This window comes from Bemisia tabaci, chromosome 9 (genome assembly GCF_918797505.1).
Source record: "Bemisia tabaci chromosome 9, PGI_BMITA_v3".
NCBI lineage: Eukaryota > Metazoa > Arthropoda > Insecta > Hemiptera > Aleyrodidae > Bemisia > Bemisia tabaci.
In genome coordinates this window covers 21,091,199-21,110,688 of record NC_092801.1, presented here as the reverse complement: position 1 = coordinate 21,110,688, position 19,490 = coordinate 21,091,199, and the positions used below count along the sequence as shown (strand labels likewise).

Here is a 19,490-nt window from a genome sequence, read left to right as displayed (position 1 = left end):
AGGCTAATCGTGTGCAATTTTTGAGAAAAATTATCTTAGGTGTAGTAAGGTTGGCAGCAAGTGCGGTTGGTGATAACCGTCAAAAGTTGGCAATGACCCCCCTCCCATCCACAAAAACCGAAACAAAGCACCGCCATTTTTGGGTCCTAAGCCTCTCCATGGGGCCCAGTGGCCATACTCTCTCAATATAGGTACTCTAGTGTTGTCAGGAGCCAATCAGAGCTCAGATTTTTTTTCTAAATGAAATTAAGAAGAAAATAAGAAAACACGAAACACTAAAACACAGAAATTGCGGAAAACACCAGACTTGAATTGACAAAACACAACAACAGATAGAGATGACAGAACAAAAATTTTGGTGAGAGATGAAGTTTCTGACATCGATTGCATCAATTCAAAAATCGAATTCAAGTCCGAGGTGAATTCGAAATTTCAAATTGATGGATTTCAACGGTCTCTGGTGAGACCAACGAAGAAGTCGAATATCATTGAAAAAAAATGCACAATCGTCGAATATCATTCAACGGTGAATGATATTCGATCGCGAAAATTCGCTATTGTCGCTCTCACTCCACATATAGAGAACCCATTTACCAGCGGAGAGATCAGTAAGTGTCAAATTCTTGAAATGGGTCAGTTGCGCTGGTCACAGACTCGTGTTTTGATACTTCATTCTTGCAGATTAACTAAAAATAGTAAGATCTGTCCAAACAACACCTTTAAGCTACGTTCAATATTAACCAAGATATCGCGCTTTGAAATGGAGATGTTGCATGTGTGAGGAATTTGCGATTTGACTATTGATTCTTATGTAAAAGTTCGCGAGAAACACGATGGTGCCACTGGTTTTCTCTGAAATCAACACCCAAGCTCAAAAAAGCTCTCAAGTTGAGGCCAAAATGGAGGGGATATCCCACGCTATCCCGAGAGTCCACGTCTACATCAAGACAAACTCTCCATGCAAAGATAGGGAGCAAATACATTAGCAGGGTTGCCGTGTTTTCAGTCTTAGAGTCCCCAAATAAAGTGGCAGCCCTGTCAATGTATTTGCTCCCTATCTTTGCATGGAGAGTTTGTCTTGATGTAGAGGTGGACTCTCAGTGTAGCGTGGGATATCTCCTCCATTTTGACCTCACTTTGGGAGCTTTTTTTGAGCTTGGGAGATGATTTCAGAGAAAACCAGTGGCACTATCGTGTTTCTCGCGAACTTTTACGTAAGAATCCATAGTCGAGTCGCAAATCCCCCACACACGCAACATCTCCATTATCTGTAAAATTGGAGGAAAAATATTTACAAATTTTTTTGAAAATTCGAGATTTACTAAAGAAAATTTGGCAACGCCTGAAGGTTCATACGACGTTTTTCCTTAGCACGGCAATATTGGATTTCGTCTTTCACTCGCGGCGATTAATCGCTGTGTGCATCTAGGCCTTTACAAAGTATATTCAGTTGGCTGTATCTTGCATGCGTGCACCAGACCCATTTGATTATAGGAACGGAGGCTTCTTTCAGTAAGACGCCTCTGAGCCCGTTTTCTCGAAACTTCATTTTTGCACTCACTGGTCTCTTCGCTACCATGGCAGAATAGGCGGTAACTTTTAATGATTTCTCCTCGCAGAAAGTCCTTCTTCTGGTTTTCCTGTTGATGCAACTGGAATACTGGTCGGTATAGTGGTAACCAGATTGGAACTATTACCGGCGTGTCCTTTTCCCTTCCGTCACGAAACAAACGGGTCCTTTGTAGTACCGGTCTAGCTCTAGCTATGCAAAATTGTTTGAATAGAGGAGTCGATCGGCTAAAACTAATCTACCACTTAATTTGAGTTATGGTGCGACGCGCCGCACAGTAGATCGAGTTAATCAGAAAGGTCGGACATGAAATTTTTGACTAAAACTGTCATTTTTATGTTTATTCCGTTACATTTGAAATAATAAGGGGTGCCTGTAAAGAAAACTTCTCGAGAAAACCAGTGAAAGCACTTGTAAACCTCAAACTTTTGTTTAAACGGAGTTATAAGCTTTTAAAATTTCCGGATTTTGTCCCTATCGACTGGATCCATTGTGCGGCGAGACAGCTCGGAAGCACCACTTTGGCAGGTTGTCTGGGATTAATGGCGTTTGGAAGTTTGCGTTCTAAGAAGCGTATGGTTGCAAGATAAGGCTATTTAAGGTTTCGTCTGTCATGTTCGGGGCTAAAATCATCGGATTATGCAGCTTTCCACCCTTTATCAAGACGATTATCACGGAAACCGCTGAAAGTGTATTTTTTGAGGGATATTAGGAAGCATTTTCTGTGTGAAACATTAGTGAAACATTTAGTGACATTTCTTCAAGAACATGGGCACAATGAGCTGCCCTTTGTAAAGATTATACTACGACAAAGACATACTTTGATAGAGATAAGCGACTCAATTTTTACAACCCTGTGCACAAGTGTAAATGACCGGACTGCCTTGCTAAGGAAATGCTTATGAACACGCCGACTTATTATTTCAAAAGTTACGACCCATCGTTTGCATAGCACGTATTTGATTCAAGCCCCACTATTTGATGCCGCGATTATTCTATCACAAGTTCAAATAATCGTGCCAGACATAGTGCGGTCGCCGTGGAACGCTTATTAGCGCCTACAAACCCTTAGGAATACTTCACGCATCCCTCTAAACACTGTGCAGTCGACGTGAAACGCATTAGCGCCTACAAGACTGGATGAATACTTCACGCATTGCGCCTACACCACGGCGCGCGCTTTAATCGTTGAATATACTCAATTTCTCGCTGTCAGCATCAGCAGACCTACTCTGCCGTGCTAATGAAGAAATCTCGTTATTTACTAGAAAGGGTCAAATTACAAGAATTCAGGTTCTATGATCCAGTCATTAAAATCGTTATTGAAGATTTACTAATAATCTCGTGAAATTTGAACTTTCGGTAATCTTTACGGACCATTGTAAAACGCCAACATTTCTTTATCGACTGTGCGTAAATTACCGAGATAAATGGCCAACCGTTATCCGGGAATTCATTACCAATAAAGTGTATTCTACTGAAGAAAACTGTAAAATACCGTTTTTATTAAGCCACCAGTCTGTCATTTGTAAAATTACCAATAATTCGGGAAAAGAAAGTGAGATGGTACATGTACATTCGGACCTTGGTAAAAACGTCGAGAATTTTTTTTCAGTGTAAGGAAGAACGTGTATTAACATTCGAGAGCTGCCACATTTCCTTCACTAAAATGTTCATTTTTGCGGAAATTTATGAATATTTCTCCTTGAAAATTTCAGGAACTTTGGGCGGGTTGGGCCGCGTAGTGGCCCGGGAGGTGCGGGCACCCCGTTGTTTCTTTTTGTTTTCTTTTATCGCGAGCCGGCAATTATGATCGAGAGCCTGGATTGAATGACAGGCGTAGTAACGTCTCTTGCCCTAATGTGGCGAATGATGCTCGAACATGCAAGCCGGAGATATTACCAGATTGACCGGCACACTAACTTATCAATGACTGTCAGTTGTGTGCATAGAAAATGTGCTGACGATACACGGTGGCAGCTACGATAGGTATTAAGGTCATCCAGCACCGACGCGACGTTCCGTTCTCTCCGTAAAACTATACAAGTCAGTCAATTTATAAAAATCTTTTTAATACGTCAGGCTTGTTCATTTAAATCACCCACCTGCGTGTTCCTGGCAAGTTAATTAATAGACGAGAGAGGAACGGATGCTCCCAAACAACGTATTGATTAACGATTGCCCGTATTGGAGAATACGTTTGTGTGCCCTTCGAGGACTGATTGGAAAATATATTTATTTAGTTTGTAATATTACTGTATCCATATACCTATGAGCCCTGGTAAAAATTGGCAATAGGAGCTACGTTTCAAAATACCGTAGGAACTCTTATAATCGGCTACAGAAGACGATAGAAAACCATACAGCCGGCTATAGAAAGCGAAGAAAATCATACCGCTGGGCTATACGAGGCTGTAAAAAATTATACAGCCTGGCTATAACACCTATCGCCGGGCTATAGTTCCCATCGCCGGTCTATAATTTCTATTGACCCAGCAATGGCCGAAAATTTCGGGGATTCCGAAGATTTCAGGAATAGTTAACCGGCTATTTGAATAGTTCTGAAATTCGGTATTGATTCCGGGAAATGCAGCACTGTAACGTACACCAAATTTCCGACACCTGCAAAATCTTCATTTCGAATTAGTTCCATTAGATCTACGCTGTTGTGCCAAAGAAGAGCGCCTTATGAACCTTAACAGGTTGCCCCATTTACCCGGATGAAGCATGCATTTCTGTGGAAAGTTATGCTTATTTTTTCTCAAAATTTGCAGGTATTAAAGATAAAATTGCGAGACCAACTGTCTGAAAATTTTGAAAAAAAAAATATTCGCAATTTTCCTGGTAAACTCGATTTTTATTGAAGGAAATGTAACAACGTCTGAAGGCTCATACAGCGTTTTTTTTAGCGCGGCAGTACGGGATGTCGAAGAAAACCGTATCGGGAAAATTCGGTCGTAACAGCAGTGCTCCCATTCCCCGGAACGTATTCAGATTTCCGGAACTTTTGAGATTTCCTAGACTTTTTTCCGGAACTTCTGTAATGTTCCGTAAAGTTTGCATTTTCCGGAACTTTCTCGGAACTTTTGAAAAAATCTACAAGGAATCTCGGAACTTTTGACAGTCATGGAGTGAGAGGAATTGGAACAAAACAGTTCCAAATTCCGGAACTTTTGAGCTTTTCCTGGATTTTTCCCTGAACTTTTGAAATTCCCGAGATGTTCCGTAAAGTTTGCATTTTCTGGAATTTTCTCGGAACTTTTGAAAAAATCTACAAGGAATCCCGGAACTTTTGACGGTCATGGAGTGGCAAAAATTGGACCAAAACAGTTCCGAATTCCGGAATTTTACAGATTTCCCTGGATTTTCCCCGGAACTTTTGAATTTTCCAAAACTTTCGTGGAACTTTTGAAACAATCTAAAAATAATCCCGGAATTTTTGACGGTCATGGAGTGAGAGAAATTAGAACAAAAAGATTCCGAATCCCGGAACTTCTGACGGACATGGAACGGGAACACTGCGTAACTGTTCTCTTGACTGTGTAACAGGGAGCCCTTCCAACGTCACCAGGAGCGTCAGCGCGGCGACGACGACGGCGACCAACGCCGAGCCAAAACACGGAATTTGTTTTTTATTTTGAGCCTCGATCAAACCGTATTCCGATAACGAAATTAATGGGATCCTCAGGAGGGGAGCGCGCGTCGCACGTGGGAATCGGGGGATTATTTTTATCCGGTCATCCGTCACACACCGTCACCTCGCTCCCCGAACAGCGCAACCGCAATTCCGAGCCGGTCCTTTGGGGCCCTCTGACTTATCGCTCTCCAGGGCTCACGCCACATCGCAGTTACGGGTTTTTCATCGGCGGGGTGACGAATGCTCCACGGCGCACGGTGGATCGAGTCAATTGGGGAGGTCGGAAAAAAATTTGAAAACTTTAAACTCTCAAAACTCCGTTTAAACACGTTTTTGATTTTTTAAAAATGGTTCCATTGATTTCCTCGCGAAATTTTATTCTAGGAGCACCCCCATAAACAATACAAATGCGACGTCTCAAAAATTTGAAAACTTTAAACGCTTATAACTCCGTTTAAACACGATTTTGAGATTGTAAAAGTGGTTCCATTGGTTTCCTCGCGAAATTTTATTCTAGGAGCACCCCCATAAACAATACAAATGCGACGTCTCAAAAATTTGAAAACTTTAAACGCTTATAACTCCGTTTAAACACGATTTTGAGATTGTAAAAGTGGTTCCATTGGTTTCCTCGCGAAATTTTATTCTAGGAGCACCCCCATAAACAATACAAATGCGACGTCTCAAAAATTTGAAAACTTTAAACGCTTATAACTCCGTTTAAAACACGATTTTGAGATTGTAAAAGTGGTTCCATTGGTTTCCTCGCGAAATTTTATTCTAGGAGCACCCCCATAAACAATACAAATGCGACGTCTCAAAAATTTGAAAACTTTAAACGCTTATAACTCCGTTTAAACACGATTTTGAGATTTTAAAAGTGGTTCCATTGATTTCCTCGCGAAATTTTATTCTAGGAGCACCCCCATAAACAATACAAATGCGACGTCTCAAAAATTTGAAAACTTTAAACGCTTATAACTCCGTTTAAACACGATTTTGAGATTTTAAAAGTGGTTCCATTGGTTTCCTCGTGAACTTTTCTTCGAGGAGCACCCCTGTAAACAGTATAAATGCGGCATCTCATGAAACCCTCCCCCTCAACATGCATCTGATAGGAGTGTGACGATTCCCGGTGTTCAAAACATGTCACAGCGGCTACTTCGCACACTGGGCCGAATCAAAAGGAGGAGTCGGCCAAAATCTGGAAACTTTGAAAGCTTGTATTTTTGAAATTATGAGACCAGAAAAGCTTAAAAGTGGTTTCGTTGGTTTTTTTGTGAAAGTCTCTTGCAGAAATATCCCTTAAAATTGAATTTGTGACGAGATATACATAAAAATTCGAAATTTTGGCCAAAAATGTCATGACCGACATATTCTATTGGCTCGTGCCACTGTGCGACGCCGCACAATGGATCGAATCAATCAGAGAGGTCGGACTTGAAATTTTTGACCAAAACTGCTAATTTTGATGTTTATTTCGTCACAAATTTAATTTTAAGGGGTGTTTCTGTAAGGAAATTTCACGGAAAAACCAATGAAACAACTCTTAAGCTTTTTTGGTCTCATATTTTCAAAAAAACAAGCTTTTAAAGTTTTCAGATTTTGTCCGACTCCTCCTTTTGATTCGGCCCGGTGTGCGACGTAGTCGCTGTGACGCGTTCTGAACACCGGGAAACGTCGCACTCCTATCAGATGTATGTTGAGGGGGAGGGTTTAATGAGACTCCGCATTTGTACTGCATTTCGGCAAGTGGCAATTCCTAAGTTGGCAACACTGTATTTTTCTCAATTTAAGGTGGATTTTCAGCGTTAATTTCGGAAAAAATTACCCCGTCGCGCTGTCAAAGTGCGGCTCCAAAAGTAGAGATTTAAAGAGAATACGGACATGTCGGTATTCTTGAGGTTAGGTCAAGAAAGCTTTTTGGGCAGGCAACCTATGAATTCAAATTATACAGAGTAACTTCTTATTGCAATGGGTCTGTTGCAAGCTAGAGATACAGCCAACTGAATACAATATCTATGGCTTTATAAAGTAACTGTCTCACTACGCACCGCTGGAGATTCAGATTAAATCCGTTATTAATACCCATCAATCAATCTATGGGCAAAAATAATTCTTGTAACTCAAGCACAGCGGTAGATTGTCGATCCCTAAAATTCTCGTCATCAAAGGCGGATCCAGACACCTTGACTGGGAGGGGGGGGGGGGGGTCGTAAGGGGGGTCCGTAGGCTTCTCCCAGAAATTGGTTAAATTTTTGAAGCATCTAATATGCAGTTTGAGTCAATTTCGTCGTGAATAATTACCAAATGTTAGCGTCTTTCCTTCTTTTTTCCTCCGTTTTTTCCTTTTCCATTCTTCTCTTATTCCTCCTTTTTTTCAGGCGAACGGGGGTTGGGGCGCAGGCGCACCCCTACGCCCCTTTTGGATCCACCTACGTTTGTCATATGGATTAATCTGGGTTTTTGTCCCCCTGAATTTATATTCAAAGTCTAATCTTTCATGGCCGTAAAATGCCATACCTAGTTCTCTTACGCTAGTTGTATTGATTTTGTTCCCAATTATAACGATCCTTCTTTTTTTGTTCACAGGTACGGTTTGGATTTTTGCAATCAAAATTCAGAAACATCCGATGTCGTTATGAGTTCACTTCTCAGGTACACTTCCACATACACATACTTTCTCATTAGTATCATCAAAACCTGAATTAGAACTTTTACTTCCCCGTAAAAGTTATTATGCATGTAATAAACTTTCATCCATGCTCATTGATTTTTCATATTTTGTTGAGTAAGGAAAGTGTTGGAGAGCGTCCTAGTGTGCTGTTATAGCGAATTGAATGTACGTTAGTAAAACTGTAGCATCTCATAAATTAACACCAAAATAACATTTTGTCACCGAGACCTGTTTTTAAAATTATTGATCCGTCAAAATCGCTGAAGACAACTTACAGAAAACACTCTTAAGATCACAGAGAAATTACTCAAAATCGTAAATTAATGTTTCGCTTAATTAACCAGTGCATAAGAAACTAATGTTAGTATTTTGATACATGTTTCTAAACCAGAATTTCTCGTTAAGCACGATTCGCGTAACGAAAATTACTGGGATCAATTCCTAGTTAATATATGAACCTTTTCTAGTTTACATTGGTTGCGGAAACTTCGAACGCTCCGCTCATAAGAAAAATTATTGTTTTTCTAGTTGAATGGTCTACTTGAGTCAAATCGCGCAACGGTACAACGATTTTCGGAGGTGTCTTTATCGAGAAACGTTCCCTTTCGCGCTCTGTGTTGTTCAAAGTGTTAATAACCTGCAACAGCTGAACCGAAGCACCCAGATTCAGTTTGCCGAAATTTCTTCGCAGAGAGACAGTTACGGTAACATTTAGTGCACGAATCGACTCAAACAAACCTTTGTTTTTCCATGAGTGGGAGGTCTAAAATATTTCGGTCAGGATTTATGTTTCAGTAATTTCGTTGCGTAAATGGTGTTGTACGTAAAATTTTGGCCAAGAAACACGTATTAAAATGCTTAAATTCGTACCATGTCTAGCTAGTGGTCCATTTCCTTCCACTCCATATATACGATAATTCGTCAAGAAACATCAAAATTTTACTCATGCTTTTTCTCTTCGAGACGAAGATTTTACTGTTACCATGAAAATTTCTTGAAATTTCGTTGAATCCTTATTTTAGCTTTATGAGATTTTGCACCTCCGCTGGGAACCATGACAGACACCATTCTTGCTGTTTCAAAATATGCAAATTGTAAAAGATCAATCGATAATTTTTAATTCGATTCGATAATGGATTTCTCGATTAACCGATAACTCAGCTAATCGAACACCTCTAGTATAACGCTGCGTAACGCTGGCAAGACCTCCACCCCTCCACCAACCTGCTCCAACACCCCTCCCTTCCACCTCTCACCCACTCACCCACCCCTCGGAGCTTTACTGACTTCAGGGATGACCCTTTTTCTAAATGCTGATGTGCTCTTAGGAAAAGAGCATCGTTGCATCGGATGACGCCACAGTTTATACGTTCGGGAAATTACCAGACCTCCGCCTTTACTTTTTTCCTCCGCGCCGAACAACTTCTCCGAAAGTGAGCAGCTCTTATCCACCTAAAACGCTTTAATAATGCAAATCGCTTGGCGCGACGTTTCCTTTTTGTTACGACCTCCGCGCCCGATTTCATTCCACTCATGTGGAAAATGGCCCGAAGGTTTTTTTTTTATTTTTAATTTTTTCGAAAATCTGGCATCGTCCCCCTGCAGCCGGAGTAACGCTATGTTGCGTTAATTTTTTATCCGCTGAGCAGGGTGAATGCATTTCATTACAAGGCGCCATCCGCGAATGAGGAGATACGGAGATTAGATAATCTGGAGCATGCACGGATTAACTTGGGACTGTGCGTTCTAAATTGGAATTTCAAATCGCGAAGACTCTTATCGGGTTTGGACCAGAACTCGTCGTTTTCCTCACGAAAGGGTGTAACTGCATTCCAATGTTGCCAAATTTCCCGTCGGTACTTGCATTTTTACCACACTGATAAAAAATTCTCGGCGTTTTTACCAAGGTCCGTTGGTACCTTTACCATGTCACTTTTTTTACCAATTATTGGTAATTTTACTAAGACAGACTGGTAAGCTTACCTAAAAACCGGTATTTTTACTGTTTTTTTCAGGTAAGAATTCCACTTTTATTGGTAATCCATTCCCGGTAACTTTGCCATTTTATCTCGGTAATTCTACCACAGTCGATAAAAAATATTAGCGTTTTTACCAAGGTCCAGTAAAATTACCGAGAAAGTTCAATAATTTTACCGGGATTGCTCGGTAAAATTACCAATTCCATAAATGGTAATTTTACCAAGAAAAAACTGGGATCAAATAGAACCCTGAATTCTTGGTAACTTTACCCTTTTCTTAGTAAATACACCGAGATTTTTTTTTCAGTGCAATAGAATCTTCTTGGACATGTCGTCGTTCCCTCTACGGAAGAGCTTAACTATATTTCAATGGTGCCAAATCTCCTTCCGCAAATTGCATTTCTATCAGGAGAATCCTAGGCATTTCCCCGTGAAAATTTCCGTGATTTTGCCTCTGATCTCATGCGAAAATCAGTGAAATTTTGGACAGAAATTAACTCGGTACATTTTTATAAAAAATTGGATTTTTCTTTTGGAGTTGGATCTGCGGGAAACAACGACATTTGACTGAAAAGTTCACTCTGATTTTTTCTCCGATCTCACGCGAGAATCAGAGAAAATTTGGTCGAAAATTGCATGGATACTTTTTTGTACAAAAATTATTTGCTCGGGTCAATTTGGCAACCTTGAAATAGAGTTACGTTTTTTCGTCTGAGAAACGACGAATTGGAGCTCTTCCAGAGCACCAAAACGCTTGTAAAATAATCTTTGAAACGTAAAAGCACGTAAATTTAAAGCTTTAATAAATTCGAGGTGCGAAACGCTCATACATCTGAGCACAGCAGAAAATCGATCATCTTGCAGGTTATCCTAAATAGACCAGCAGCAGACAAGGTACGAACTAAATTATATATAAAAATAAATGAAGCGGGCTCCTTTATGGACTTTCACGTTCACCCATCGATAGCCGCATAATGTCATTGTAATCGGGTCAGTAGAACGGTAGAAGGAACTGTGACAAAAATAAAAATTTAGGAGGTCAGAGAGCTTTCATAACGATACCTGAAAAGGTTGGCATCACGACTGAATTATTAGAGTACCTAATTATATACGGAGAGTACAGACAAGTCGAGCGATAGAGCTCTCAGGGCCCAAAATGGCAGCCAACCTTCTAACACGGAAAATGTAGCTGCCAATCTTCAGATTGGATTCCAATATCAAATCATGATGGCCAATGATGTACATAAAATCAACGTTCTTCCGCCTAAAGTGATTAAATGTATGCAAAAACAAAGTCAAAAACGTGTTTTACAAACGACGGGTCGTAACACTAACAACTATAATAATTTCGACACTCTATGGTCTGACACCGAGAAATTGAGAAAATTCAACGATTCAAGCGTGTACCGTGGTGTATGCGCAATGCTTGAAGTATTCTTCCAGTCTCGTAGGCGCTAATGCTTTTCACGTCGACTGCACAGTGTTCAGAGCAATGCGTGAAGTATTCACACGGGTTTGTAGGCGTTCCACTATGACCGCACCGTGTTTGTCGCGATTATTTGAACTCGTGTTAGAATAATTGCGCCATTGGATAGTAGAGCTTAAGTAAAATACGTGCTCTACAAACGACGTGTCGTAACTTTTGTAATAATAAATGGACCGAGTTCATCAGAAAGGAACCAACCCACACTGCAAAAATACTTCTGTTCACAGGGCTCCTGCACTTCTTTTGTAACAGTCACAGAAGCTTCCGTTATGAGGACAGAGTACTCTGTCCCCCACGACCGAAGTTCTGTTCTCACAACAGAAAAATTCTGTTAGTGTAACAAAAAAACTGTAGGGGCCCTGTGAACAGAAGGTTCTGTCGTCAGCACCATCTATTTTTTTCTGTGCACACCATGTTGAAACTGAGAAATAAAAGGTTTGAAGTTTTATTCCTGCATGCATAAGGCTCAATGCAGAAAATAAACTTGAACCCTTCTTTTCATAAACTAATTTCTGTTTTTTCCCTTTTAGTTTTTGGCAGGAGAAAATATACGACTAGTGGAACTCAAAAACACTCTTAACTCAATTTTTCCGAAAATAAGGGTTGGTTTCTTTCTGATAAACTCGGTCCAAATCACTCTGGATAATTTTAATTCCTAGGTTGGCTGCCTTTTTGGGCCCTAAAAGCTCCATGACTTAACCTCAATACTACCGACATGTCCGTACTCTCTTTGTTCAGGTACTCCGGAGTCTAGACGGAATGATCTCTGACTAACTAGAGTCCCTTTATACTGAGAGTTAAAACAACGTAAATCAATTTCTGATTGGTTCCCGTATTTTAGGACTGCACAGTGTCACGAACGGAATTAAAGATTACATTTTCACCAAATGCAAAGATTATAATCTGGAATGGAACGAGGAATCACGGGTTCGACAGGGAACAAACGGAATGAGAGAAGGAATGGAGAAAGGAATTTGAGAATGGGCCGATCAATGATTACGAAAAACTTTCGATTTGTGGTATCATTATTCCCATTTGTGATTCCATGAGGGAGGGGGGGATGTCTTAACTCTCAGTAAGAGTCCCTTTATACTGAGAGTCAAGACAACACCCCCTCATGGAGTCACAAACGGGAATAAAGATTACACAAATTGAACGTTTTTCGTAATCTTTGATCGGCCCATTCTCAAATTCCTTTCCCCGTTCCTTCCCTCATTCCGTTTGTTCCTTGCCGAACCCGTAATTCCCTGGTCCATTTCAGATTGTAATCTTTGCAATCGGCGAAAATGTAATCTTTATTCCCGTTTGTGACACTGTGAAGGCCTAACATACGGGAACCAATCAGAAATGGATTCACATTGTCTTGACTCTCAGTATAAAGGGACTCTACGAAAAACTTTCGATTTGTGCAATCATCATTCCCGTTTGTGACTCCATAAGGGGGAGGGGGGGGGGGGGTTGTCTTAACTCTCAGTATAAAGGGACTCTTTGACTACCGAGTATCGGGAAAACTCGGCAACCTTTCTCTGGAGACTAGACGGGGTGTGCGAAGTGGGTACTAAAGTACCCGGCGTTATTAGGTTCCGGTGAGGAATTCGGGCAAACCGTCCCGTCCATCCGCGTTTGAAGTGGCGCCGACCCTCCGACATCAAAGCAAACCGCTATCACGACACATCGCGCCATCAATCGTCAGGCATCCTATCAGGAACCCTTGTGGCAAGGTTGCCAGATTGTAGAAAAATATGCGGATATTTGACATTGGTTCAGCTAGGAATCGTGCTGAACTTTCAGTACAATCTGGCAACGATGCCGTGCGGCCGCGGCCTTCTCATGCATGCTTTTCCATCGCCAAAGTTGTCGTTTCTAATACTGCCACTCTAAGGAAAAACGCCGTATGAACATTCGAGAGTTGCCAAGTTTCCTTCGATAAAATGTTTATTTTTGAGGAAAATTATGAATATTTCTCCTTGAAATTTTCAAAAACTTTAGATCAAAATACTAACGAAATTCTCTGAAAAATTTGAAGGAAAATTTTCATAAGTTTACCAGGGAATTCACGTTTTATCGAAGACAATTTGGCAACGCCTGAAGGTTCATACGGCGTTTTTCCTTAGCACGGCAGAATAGTGATCCTCGCAAGTTGGCGACGTTGGGTTCAAGTAGAGTCCCTTTATAGAGAGAGTTGAGACAACGCGGCTTAAGGATTTCACAAACGGGAATAAAGATTGCACAAATCGGACTTTCGCTGCTGTAATCTTTGATCGACCCATTCCCGAATCCTTAATTCCGTTCCCTCTCTCATTCCATTTGACCCTTGCCGTACCCCCAATGCCCCGGTCCATTCCAGTTTATAATCTTTGCAGTTGGTGAAAATGTAATTTTTATTCCCGTTTGTGACACTGTGAAGGCGTAAAACACGGGAACCAATCAGAAATGGATTCGCATTGTCTTAACTCTCAGTAAAAGGGACTATAGGTTTAAGTATATCGATGACTAAGAAGCAAAACCGCGTAACTTTTATTGCGATGTTTCCATATTTCCGCTCCTCCTTTTTTTCCGAATAAAACGAACCAACTTTACCGCTTGAAATCTGTACAGAATTAGAGTACCTCAGTACCTATATTGGGAGAGTAAGGACATGTAATAACTTCGCGGTTAGATCATGGAGACCCTAGGGCCCAAAAGGGCAGTTATACTATTGATTCAAACTATCCACAGAGTGGTTTTCTTATTACAATAATTACAACCCGTTGCTTGCTGAGCAAGTATTTGAAGTAGCTTTTGCATAAATTTAATCATTTTTCACGGAAGCTCCCTCATTGATGAAAATTCTTGGCCATCTTGGTTTGTTATTGAAATCTGAAGATTAGCATTTTTTGTTTTTAGGAGGCTACCTTTTTGGGCATTAAAGCTCTTTATTTTCACGTATGCGTGCACTAGAAAAACAGATTGGTAGAATTTACCATTCCGTCACGCTATATTTCACACAGCGTCAATTTAGAGTCAATTCTGCCGTAAGAAAGGTAAACGTTACAATAAACTGGCACTAGCTGAATCGACTTGAAGATTAATAGAATATACCATTCCAAATTACCAGTGGTAAATTGGATTACATTTTGCATTAAGGAACCACTATCTCTGGCCCATCGTAGAAAGAACATTCACGCCATTGGTTTCCCTATGCAGATAAGTGCTTTCCTGGGAGAGCCAAAGATAGTGGTTCCTTTTTGCAAAATGTGATCCAATTCTACCAATCTTTTTTTAGTGTGCTTCCCCTGTATACAGGTGCTAGTTCCATACGAAGAGAAGTTTTCTCTCCATGCATGGACGATCAAAGAGGCGAGACGTAGTTTCTGTGCGTCAAAAAAGAAGAAAACGCGAAAAAAAAATCACAATGCCCTCAGTTAGGACGAGCCGGACGGACAATAGACCGGCGAGAACTTTCGGGGGCATTTCGCGCTAATTGCCGGGCGGTGACGTCACCGCGGTTCCCACGGGAGACTCGCGCCTCCTCGAAAATGCAACTCACGTCGCGCAGACGACGGAGGCTGTGGGCAGCGGCGAAAATAAAAATTGAAAAATAGAGCGATTAGATCACGATTCGCGACCTGGTGGGGGGGGGGGGGGGGGCGGTGATTTGACAAATCGGCATGCAGGCGGGCGCGGGCACTCCGCTAACGATGCTGCCAGTTTTGGCTCGTGAGCGAGCGTGCGAGTGGATGTGACACGAAGCCAAAACATGTGTCGGTCGTAGGTCAAAATGCGGATTCTCGTGATTGGCTATGATTTATGGTATCGACTAGAGTCCCTTTATACTGAGAGTCAAGACAACAACCCCTCGTGGAGTCACAAACGGGAATAAAGATTACACAAATTGGCAGTTTTTTGTAATCTTTGATCGGCCCATTCTCAAATTCCTTTCTCCATTCCTTCTCTCATTCCGTTTGTTCCTTGCCGAACCCGCAATTCCCTGGTCCATTCCAGATTATAATCTTTGCAATCGGTGAAAATGTACTCTTTATTCCCGTTTGTGACACTGTGAAGGCCTAAAATACGGGAACCAATCAGAAATGGATTCACATTGTCTTGACTCTCAGTATAAAGGGACTCTAGGTGTGGGCAGCGGCGAAAATAAAAATTGAAAAATAGAGCGATTAGATCACGATTCGCGACCTATGGGCCCGGGGGGAGGGGGGGGGGGGCGGTGATTTGACAAATCGGCATGCAGGCGGGCGCGGGCACTCCGCTAAGGATGCTGCCAGTTTTGGCTCATGAGTGAGTGAGTGTGTGAGAGAATGTGACACGAAGCCAAAACATGTGTCGGTCGTAGGTTAAAATGCGGATTCTCGTGATTGGCTATGATTTATGGTATCGACCTGCGCTTTGATCGTTTACGATGAGACTATAGTTCCTTTATACTGAGAGTCAAGACAATGTGTATCCATTTCTGATTGGTTCCCGTATTTTAGGCCTTCACAGTGTCACAAACGGGAATGAAGATTACATTTTCACCGATTGCAAAGATTATAATCTGGAATGGACCAGGGAATAACGGGTTCGGCAAGGAGCAAACGGAATGAGAGAAGGAACGGAGAAAGGAATTTGAGAATGGACCGATCAAAGGTCACAAAAAACGTTCAATTTGTGTAATCTTTATTCCCGTTTGTGACTCGATGAGGGGGTGTTGTCTTGACTCTCAGTATAAAGGGACTCTACGCTAACGGTGCTGCCAGTTTTGGCTCGTGAGCGAGTGTGCGAGTGGAAGTGACACGAAGCCGAAACATGTGTCGGTCGTAGGTTAAAATGCGGATTCTCGTGATTGGCTATGATTTATGGTATCGACCTGCGCCCTGATCGTTTACGACGAAACGGGATTCCCTTCGATGGAGGTCCGTCGTACGTTTCCGTTCGTGCTGTTGGCAGCGGTTTCTATAATTTACACTGTTTTGAATGGAGATGTTCCATGTGTGAGGGATTTGCGATTTGACAATTGATTCTGATGTAAAAGTTTGCGAGTAACACGACGGTGCCACTGGTTTTCTCTGAAATCAATTCCCAAGCTCAAAAAAAGCTCTCAAGTTGAGGCCAAACTGGAGAGGATATCCCACGCTATCCTGAGAGTCCACCTCTACATCAAGACAAACTCTCCTTGCAAAGATAGGGAGCAAATACATTGACAGGGCTGCCACTTTATTTGGGGACTCTAAAACTGCAAACTTGGCATCACTGCTAATGTATTTGCTCCCTATCTTTGCATGGAGGGTTTGTCTTGATGTAGAGGTGGACTCGCAGGATAGCGTGGGATATCCCCTTCATTTTGGCCTCAACTTGAGAGCTTTTTTTTAACATTGGGAGTTGATTTCAGAGAAAACCAGTGGCACCATCGTGTTTCTCGCGAACTTTTACTTAAAAATCAACAGTCAAATCGCAAATTCCTTACACATGCAACATCTCTATTGAATCCATGATCTATGTAGGAAGAGTACGGACACGCCGGTAATTTTGAGGTTAGGCATGAAACTTTTAGGGCGCAATAAAGCAGCCAACCTTTGAATTCAAATTATCCTGGGTGATTAATTGGACGTTTTCCTGCCAAATAGATTTATGTGAAGGTGAGAAATATGGGGTGTGCTCGTCAGTTCTCTGTTCGTTAGAGTGAATGAGAGTAATTAAGCTCCAGTGACGTCAGCGGAGATGGATGCTGTCGTCGCGGCTCCTCGTAGTGGTCATTAACTCATGAGCCCTGTCCACAACGCTCTCTTGCCATGCCCGCGGCTCATACATCCCGCATTCAGTTGACACATAGTTCTCTTTGCTGAATTTAAAATCCCGCTTTTCCAATTTTTCAAAAGAAATCACGCCCACTTTTACATTGTTTCTTATGCAGCTTTCTAGAGCACACCCCATATTTCTCACCTGCACATAGTTTTGTTTGACAGAAATACCTCCAATTACTACAATTGTCATGACACGTCGTTTGTATAGCACCTTTTTGACTTAGTTTTTGCAGTTTACTCATATTTGCAGAAGAACGCTCATTTATGAACATTCTTGGCAATCTTGGTTTGATCGCTGAAAAAAAAGTTCGGTTAAACCGAACTAGTTATAGAATGATATGGAACCAGGTTTTGTTCAATCAGTATTTTGCTCAAATATACAATTGAAATTCCTTTTAGATTCAAGTAGACATTTACTTACACTGGAAAAAAAACACATTGAATCTAGAGTCCAGACTCTTAAAAACATCGACAAGAAAAATTACTCTTGATTCAATCAAAATCTAGCTTAAATCAAGAACCAAGCCTCTTCTTTTAAGCGGATTTCGTTTTGATTCAAGCAAAAATCCGATTGAATCAAGAGTATTTTTTCTTGTCATTGTTTTCAAGAGTCTGGACTCCAGATCCAAGCGACTTTTTTCCCAGTGTAGTGTAATCTTTTTTGCGAAGTAATTACGCAGCTCAGAATGTTTTAAGTGACAAACAACCTATGAAATTCTGGTTTGATAAACTATCCTTGAATATTTCATATCCCACGCGTGCAGCGCAACGTGCGTGGTCGTGTCGTCGCCTCAGTGTGTCGCGCCTTCAATTCCAGCTAGCGGCAATATGGGCATCGCCCGTGGTCGAATAGTTATCTCAGCGCCTTCCGTAGATGAAGTCGGATATCGATGGCTTCACGCGAAAGAAATGTATGTATCCCCGATTGCCACGTTGCTCACCTCCACTCATGTAGTTTTAATTAAAAATTAATTAATTAATTAATTTAAATTACTTAAAAACACGAATGACAGAGGAAGCAAAAATCAAACCCTGCGACTACTGACGAGCAGTTTCCGGAACAATTTTTCTGGCCCGGTGATGGACAGTTACACAGATGTATATTTCTAAACAAAATTAGTATTATAAAATCAATGAGAAATGTGTGTTTTTATCAGGGTTCATGTTTAGCATAAATTGTCGTTATTACCTCCAGATTCCGGGAGATGATGTGTTTTGTTTGCCTTTCTGTTGCCGTTGAAATAGCCATCGGCCAAAGGTAAGCAACGAAACACATCATCCTCCGGAATCAAGAGGTAATAACGACAATTTATGCTAAGTATTTTAATGGTTCCGTTGCGCTGGTCACAGACTTGTGTTTTGATGCTCTTTCTCTGATTCTTGTAGATTAGCTGAAAATAATGTACGTCCAAACAGCAACTTTCTACGTTTAATATTAGCCGAGATATCGCGCTTTGAAAAATTCTGTTTATGACGTCATTCACCGCGGTAGAGACACCCTTGGTTTCCTAATCATTGTACAAAGTTGCTGTTTGGACGTATATTACTTTTAGCTGATCTACAAGAACTAAGCATCAAAACACGATTCATGTGATCAGCGCAACTGACCCATTCATCTGTTTTTTTTTTTTTTTTTTTAAAACACTGACCTCACGATCAGAAATGGTTTTCAACCTGAATAAAGGAATCGCGCTGCTCCTTATCTTTCCACCGGAACTTTCGAAGCACGCATACCCTCCATAAGACTAGAGTCCCTTTATACTGAGAGTCAAGACAATTTGAATCCATTTCTGATTGGTTCCCGTATTTTAGGCCTCCACAGTGTCACAAACGGGAATAAAGATTACAGTTTCACCGATTGCAAAGATTATAATCTGGAATGGACCGGGGAATCACGGGTTCGGCAAGGAACAAACGGAATGAGGGAAGGAACGAAGAAAGGAATTCGAGAATGGGCCGATCAAAGATTACGAAAAACGTTCAATTTGTGTAATCTTTATTCCCGTTTGTGACTCCATGAGGGGTGTTGTCTTGACTCTCAGTATAAAGGGACTCTACAAGAATCAAGCATCAGAACACGATTCTGTGATCAGTTTTTTTTTTTTTTTTTTCAACACTGACCTCACGATCAGAAATGGTTTTCAACCTGGATAAAGGAATCGCGTTGCTCCTTATCTCTCCACCGGAACTTTCGAAGCACGTATAGTCGTATACCCTCTATAAGACAAGCGCGAGATCCCCGGCAAGGTCCCTATGTCACGATTTGCATGTCAAACATTACGTCTGCCCGACTCAGTATTCAGTCGCGCCTCTGTCGCAGGTGAAATTCTCGACATAACATGCATCCGACTGCATAACATTTCA

General features: G+C 41.3%; 1 protein-coding gene across 4 annotated transcripts in view; it reads left to right on the top strand.

Moving 5' to 3' along the window:
• LOC109039076 (5-hydroxytryptamine receptor) overlaps positions 1-19,490 on the top strand; it is a 657,585-nt gene that overhangs the window by 60,796 nt on the left and 577,299 nt on the right. For 3 of the 4 annotated variants that reach the window (XM_072304246.1, XM_072304243.1, XM_072304245.1), the window contains exon 2: positions 7,800-7,865. The exons of the other annotated variant lie outside the window; for it this stretch is intronic. The gene's annotated coding sequence lies outside the window, so the exon portion shown is untranslated. The remainder of the gene's footprint in view (positions 1-7,799; positions 7,866-19,490) is intronic. 4 annotated transcript variants of the gene reach the window in all.